At 43.6% G+C, this 7,405-nt stretch overlaps 1 pseudogene; it reads right to left on the reverse strand.

Moving 5' to 3' along the window:
• Positions 1–1,054: 1,054 nt before the first annotated feature.
• LOC121033618 (profilin-1-like) lies at positions 1,055–2,300 on the reverse strand (annotated as a pseudogene).
• Between the last annotated feature and the right edge of the window lie 5,105 nt (positions 2,301–7,405).

The raw sequence follows: 7,405 nt of genomic DNA on the forward strand, positions 1-7,405 counted from the left end.
GGAACTGAAGTGAGATTTGGTGGAAAAGAAAAAGTTTTAAAAAATAATTCTTTGGACTCTATGCTTTGTTACCGGTAAGGTTGATTTCTTTCTAGGGATGAACTATTTCTCCTTCCAGACTTTGAGAGGATACAAAGAAAGGCTTTAAGCAATGACAATAAAATAATAATTATAGCAATAGCAGCTAGCATTGAATACTTACTGTGCGCCAGGTAACCTGTCAAGTATTCAATATATTTTATTTAATTTCTGCAGTAAACCTTTGGGGTAGGTAGTATTACTTACCTTTAGATGTGAAGAGTGACGCTTGGAGATGTTGAACAAACGGCCCAAGGTCACACAGATAATAAATGTTGAAGTTGGAATTCAAAGTTTGTTGGCCACCGACACGTTTGTGCCGACGTTCATATGTTGAAACCCTAATCCCCAACGTGAGGGTATTTGGAGGTGGTGCTTTGGGGAAGAAACAGATCATGATGAGAGTAGTGCCTTTATAAGAAGAGACTCAGGAGACTTGCTTCTGACTCCTCCCCACCATGTGAGGATATGAGACGGCCGTCTGCAAACTAGGAAGAGGGCCCTCGCCAAGTATGAAATATGTCAGCACCTCAGTGTGGGACTTTCCAGCCCTCAGGACTGTGAAGAATCGGGGCGCCTGGGTGGCTCAGTCGGTTAAGTGTCCGACTTCGGCTCAGGTCATGATCTCACGGTCCGTGGGTTTGAGCCCCACATGGGCGTAGGGCTCTGCGCGGACAGCTCAGAGCCTGGAGCCTGCTTCGGATTCTGACTCTGCCTCTCCCTCACTTGCAGTCTGCCTCTCTCTCTCTCAAAAATAAATGCACATTAAAAGAAAAAAAGAACTGTGAGGAATACATCGTTGTTTAATCCCCAGTCTATGGTATTTTTGTCATAGCAGCTGAGGCAGACCAAGACACTGGGATACTAGACATTCTTATCCACTGGATAATGCCTCAAGTAAGTAAACAAACTTAAAACAGTATGGGTGGGAAAATCCCATTTTGTTTGTGTTTTTTTGTTAGTGGATCTTTTTTATTCAGGAAAAACAAAACAAAACAGTTTTCCAACCACACGGAGGAGGGGTATGGGTAGGGGGAGGTGTCCGTCCATCCAGCCCCAGCCCCCAGCTCATGTGGGGTAATGGCCCCCCAAATAAAAACGGTGCCTGTGTATGGGAAGGAGAGGGGTGAAAAAGCAGTAGGGAGAGGTGGGCAAGGAGACGGACAGACGAGGTCAGTACCGGGAATGCTGACGCGTGGGAGGCCGTTTCGTAACACTTCTTGTCGATCGCACCACCCTGGACACCCTTGTCCCTCAGCAGGATGGGCGTCTTGGAAGTCACGGTGACAGTGACGTTGAAAGTGGAGTTGTGCAGGTGCTCCTGGTATGAAAACCCACGGTAAATCCCCTGTCCTGCAGCAGCGAGTCCAGATTAAAAGAACATTTCTGGCTCCCGGGTGTCAGCCTATTCACGAAAAAACCTGACTGGTCCTGGCCAACCGGGACACCAGTCTCAGCTGGCATGGTGTTGACGGATGTTTGGTTTTCCCGGGACGGTGGCCCAGACCGAGGGCGACTCCTCATAGCCCACGATGGTCTTGTCCTGACTGGTGCCGCCTGCGGTGAGGTCGTGGATGTGGGTGTTCACCCACCTGGGTGCTGCTGCTGGGGCCACCCGGGCGGGGCTCTCGCTGGGCTGGGGGGCTCTGGCTGGCAGGGGGGGCAGGCTGAGAGCTCGGCACTGCCCTACCCCTACAGACCGGCTCTGCTCATTGAGCCACAGCCCTCACACCGCCCCTGAAATCCCATTTTTGTATATAATAAGCCGCTCAGCAAGGTAGAATTTTGTTTTAATTAGTAGAGAAACTACCATTTAAAATTAATAGCCGTGGGGCACCTGGCTGGCTCAGTCGGAAGAGCATGCAACTTGTGATCTCTGGGTTGTGAGTTCGAGCCCCTCTACATTTTGTGTAGGGACTACTAAAAACAATAAATACGTAAACTTAAAAAACAAAGGGACAGCTGTATCTCTGTTAGTCGAGGTCTCCCACTACTCCTTTGTCCTGGAAGGAGGATTCCTTTCAATTAGGTGGAGTAAGGGAAGCAGGGGAAAGGTGGAGCTGGCACCCTGGGGGGTGGTCGAGGCTGCTCCTCTTGTCCTGTTCTTTGGTACAAGAGTTTGCTGGGAGAAGGTTTGCAAAGTTTCCCGAAGACTTCTGGAGGCTTCTGGGAGGTGTTCAATGTGAGGCTTTATACGTTGTGAAAGGATTCCCACCTTCCATCGCTTTTGTGTCAGTGTGAGAACACCTAAGTTCTCTCAGCAGATTTCAACTACATAATTCGGTAGTTTAAACTATAGGCATCGTGCCATCGGTAGATCCTCGGACCTTGTTCCTCTCGTAAGGGAAAGTTTGTGCCCTTTGCCAAGCTGCCCTTATCTCCCCCCTGCCCAGCCTCTGGCAACCACTATTCTACTATGTTTCTATGAGTTTTGCTTTTTAATTCTTTTCTTGAGTCCACACATAGATGATACAATGCACTGTTTGTCCTCCTCTGTCTGGTTTATTTCACTTAGGGTGATGCCTTCCATGTTCACTCATGTTGTTGCATATGGCGGGGTTACCTTCTTTTTATGGCTGAATATATATATATATATGTATATATATAATTAAATATATTATATATTATCTTATTTCAATATATAATATATATTTATTTTATAAATATAAAATATACATAGAAAAAGGTATTTATAAACATTATAGGCATAAAATCCTAGACACTTAGGTTGTTTCCATACCATGCTGTGATGACTATTGGGGTACAGACACCTCTTTGAGCTGATGATTTTGTTGCTTTGCATACATGCCCAAAAGTAGGATTGCTGGATCACAGGGTAGTTCTACTTCTAACTTCTTGATGAAACTTCATTTGGTTTTCCAGAGTGGCTGTACCAGTTTGTACCTCCAACAAATGTGCAAGGGTTGCCTTTTCTCCACATCCTTGCTAGCATTTAGTATTTCTCGTCTTTTTGACAATAGCTGTTCTAACAGGTATGGGACGATATCTCACTGTAGTTTTGGTTCGCATTTCCCTGATGATTAGTGAGCATCTTTACATGTACCCATTGGCCATTTGTATGTTTTCTTTGGGAAAATGTCTATTCAGGTCTTCTGCCTGTTTTTTTTTTTTTTTTTTTTTTTTATTGAGTTATATGTTTTGCTTGTTTTTGCCATTGAGTTGATGAGTTCCTTATATATTTTGGATATTAGCCCTTCTTGGACATATGGTTTGTAAATATTTTCTCCTATTCCAAAGGTTGCCTTTTAGTTTTGTTGATGGTTTCTTATTCTGTGCTTTTTAGTTTGATATAGTCTCACTTCTTTATTTTTGCTTCTGTTGCCTTTGCTCTTGGTGTCCTGTCCAAAAAATGATCACCGAGACCAATATCAAGGAGCTTATCTCCTATGTTTTCTTCTAAGAGTTTTATGGTTTCCAGTCTTTTTTTTTTTTTTAACGTTTATTTATTTTTGAGACAGAGAGAGACAGAGCATAAGCGGGGGAGGGTCAGAGAGAGAGGGAGACACAGAATCCGAAGCAGGCTCCAGGCTCTGAGCCATCAGCACAGAGCCTGACGTAGGGCTCGAACCCACAAACTGCGAGATCATGACCTGAGCCAAAGTCGGACGCCCAACCGACTGACCCACCCAGGCATCCCCTATGGTTTCCGGTCATAAATTCAAGTCGTTAATCCGTTTTGAGTTGATGTTTTGGTATAGTCTAAGATAGGGATCTAGTTTCATTCTTTTGCAGGTGGATATATGATTTTCCCAACACCATTTATTGATGGGACTATCCTTTCCTCATTGTATATTCTTGGCTCCTTTGTCAAAAATTAATTGACCAAATACAAACGGATTTATTTCTGTGCTCTCTGTTATGTTCCATTGATCTATGTATCTGGTATTTATGCCAATACTACACGGAATTGATTGCTATAGTTTTGTAATATAGCTTTAAATCAGAAACAGTGATGCCTCCAGGGGCGCCTGGGTGGCTCAGTTGGTTAAGCAACTGACTCTTGATTTCAGCTCAGATCATGATCTCATGGGCTGGAGATCAAGACCCTGTAACTGGGCACCGAGGTGGAGCTTTCTAAGGATTCTCTCTCTCCCTCCCTCTATCTCTTAAAAGAAAAGAAAAGAGGGGTGCCTGGGTGGCTCAGTCGGTTGAGCGTCGGGCTTCGGCTCAGGTCATGATCTCACAGTTTGTGGGTTCGAGCCCCACATTGGGCTCCGTGCTGACAGCTTAGAGCCTGGAGCCTGCTTTGAATTCTGTGTCTCCCTCTCTCTCTGCTCCTCCCCCACTCATGCTCTGTCTCTCTGTCTCCATCAAAAATAAATAAAAACATTTTAAAAAAGAAAAAGAAAAGAGAGAAAGAAAGAAAGCAAGCCTCCAGCTTTGTTCATTCTCCAGATTTTGGGGGCTATTTGGAGTCTTTTGTAATTTCATATGAATTTTAGGATTACTTTTTCTATTTCTGTAAAAAATGCCATTGGAATTTTGATAGATTGCATTAAATCTATAGATGGCTCTGGGCATTATGGATATTTTAATGATACAACTCTTCTAATCCGTGAACACAGGCTAGCTTTACATTCTTGCATGTGTTCTTTACTGTCTTTCATCGGTGTTTTATAGTTTTGAGTGTGTAGCTTTTTCATCTCCTTGGTTAAATTTATTCCTAAGTATTTTATTATTTTTGATACTATTGTAAATGAGATTGCTTTCTTAATTTCTCTCCAATAGTTCCAATAGTGTATAGGAATGCAATTGATTTTTATACATTTTGTATCTTGCAACTTTATTAAATTGTCCATGTTTCATTCTTTTTTAAATTTTTTTAATGTTTATTCATTTTTTGATAGAGAGAGACAGAGCGTGAGTGGGGGTGGGTGGGCAGAGAGAGAGGGAGATACAGAATCCAAAGCAGTCTCCAGGCTCCGAGCTGTCAGCACAGAGCCCCACGGGGGGTTCCAACTCACAAACCGTGAGATCATGACCTGAGCCGAAGTCGGACGCTTAACTGACTGAGCCACCCAGGCCCCCCTCCATGTTTCATTCTTAAAGCCAATTATAAGCAAGGCTAATCCTTTGGGTTCTCTTCCTGAGCCTACCATGGAAGGACAGAAACATACAGTACATATGATGTACTATGTATACCGGTTAAATACATACGTAGTAGAACCTATAGTATATATATATATACACACTATATATATATATATATATATATATACTATATATATATATACATTTTTTTTTATTTTGTTTATATATATATACACACTATGAGCACTTACAACTCAATAAGAAATGAGTAACCCAATAGAAAAATGGCAAAAGGCTAAAATCAAGCAGCTAACAGAAACAACAGAAATAACTCACACTTAAAAAGAGTTTTTATTTCATTCATAAACAATTTATTAAACATGACGATTAAAAACATAGAGAGATGCTACTTTTCATCTAACAGGTTAATAAGGAGCAGGATAAAATTGTCAAGACTGCTAAAAATTCATGAACGTTTTCCAACTATTTTTTGTTTATATATTATTTAATTTAAGGTGGATTCATTTGTAGGTAATACAAAACCCAACTCAAACGGGTTCAAACAACGGGGATTTGCTGAGTGGTGGACCGGATCCCAGAGACAGGACAGGCTTCAGCTCTGGTTTGATTCAGCAGCGCCGTGACGTCATCGGTTTCTTTAGAGTTCTCCTCTCTGACTTCTGGCATGTCAGTTTCATCCAAAGGCTGATTCCCCATCAAGGTCCCAAGATGGTGACCAAAAACTCCCCAAGTACGGTCGACACGTGCATTCTTTATGCCATAGGGCAACTTTGAAAACCTTTCTACAGGGAGTTCTCCTTGATAGGCAAATCCTTAATTCACCAATACGGAGTCCAGAAATTCCGTTTCCCAGCCTCCCTCGCAGCTCTGCCGATGCCCTTCCAGACATTCAAGTGCAACTTAGTGACACAAGCCTGCAAGAACCATGCAGAAATCCTCCAGGTAAGGGTGGCAGCACTAGCTGCACAGGCTAGGGTTGCAGAGGCTCGGGGGTGGGGTGGGGTGGGGGACCCTAGGGCCCAGCACCCCTTGCCAGTGTGGTACTTGTGCTCAGTGGGCCAGCAGTTTCTCCAAAACTCTGGAACAGTTATGCAGTAGGATGTAGTCTGCTGTGTCCCCCTGAGGCCTGATTCTCGGGCCTTCCCAGACACTCTCTCAACTCCCTGAAATCCTTTAACAAATTCCTTTTCTGTTTAAAGTATCCACAGTTCATTTCTACTGTGCAAAAGGAAGAACTCTGACATACAGAGAAATGTTCCCTCATCACGTCTGGGGAAAGAAAGGTCGCAGTCAGAAATTCTCTCAAAGGAGCAAGATGTGGGGCACCCGGCTGGCTGACTTGGTTGAGTGTCCAATTTTGGCCTAGGTCACGATCTCGCGGTTCCTGTGTTAGGCTGCCAGGTGGGGCTCTGCCCTGTGGGGCTGGCTGCACGGAGCCTGCTTCAGCTTCTCTGTCTCCCTGTCTCCGCCCTCCCCTGCTTGCACTCTCTCTTTCAAAACTAAATAAACATTAAAAAAAAAAAAAAGAGCAAAACGTTTCCTTCTCGGATGCCTCTGGCAAACCTTTTTTCTCAAAAGCCAGAATTGTGGGGTTTTTTTTGTTTTGTTTTGTTTTTGTTTTTTTTTCTGAATTACTGGGGCTCGAAGGTGGGATTACACTCATGATGGAAGGCTCAAGCCACGTATCTATCCCTTAAGGCTTAAGACGAAGGACAAAGAGAGACAAGTGAGAACAGTCGGGTGACGATCAGAATATTAAAGAAGGATGAAAAAGTGAAGGCGTGTGGGAGGGAGGCTGACCTTGAGGTCTACCAGAAAAAGCTTATCTTAAACTCCTTAGTTGTCTCTGTACCCGGCTCTTCACACATATATTCCTCTTTGGTGCTCTCATCTCTGCATGAACACTTGTCATGTTGCCGGTCACCGCTTGGAACTTCTGGAAACAGTCACCAGGACAGAATGAAGCTTCCTCTTTCTGTGGTCAGAAGAGGTGTGAGTGAGGGGCCAGTTCCTTGTTTCCTCAATCTCCCTTTGGTAAGAATTGGGGCAATAAAAAGAATGACAATGCCTTTCTCCTTAGTTTAATGGAACAGTCCTTATGAAATTCAATGCTCATTGTTATACTCTATTTCCTACTTCTTGTCCCCTATTTTTAGGCACCAATCTCTGTCAACAATGCTTCTTTCTCCCCTCTCAAAGCCGGTCTTCGTTCATTCTTTGAAACAGCCCACCCCTTCCAACGGATTGGACTGTA

This window comes from Herpailurus yagouaroundi, unplaced genomic scaffold (genome assembly GCF_014898765.1).
Source record: "Herpailurus yagouaroundi ecotype Mexico unplaced genomic scaffold, PumYag 159, whole genome shotgun sequence".
NCBI lineage: Eukaryota > Metazoa > Chordata > Mammalia > Carnivora > Felidae > Herpailurus > Herpailurus yagouaroundi.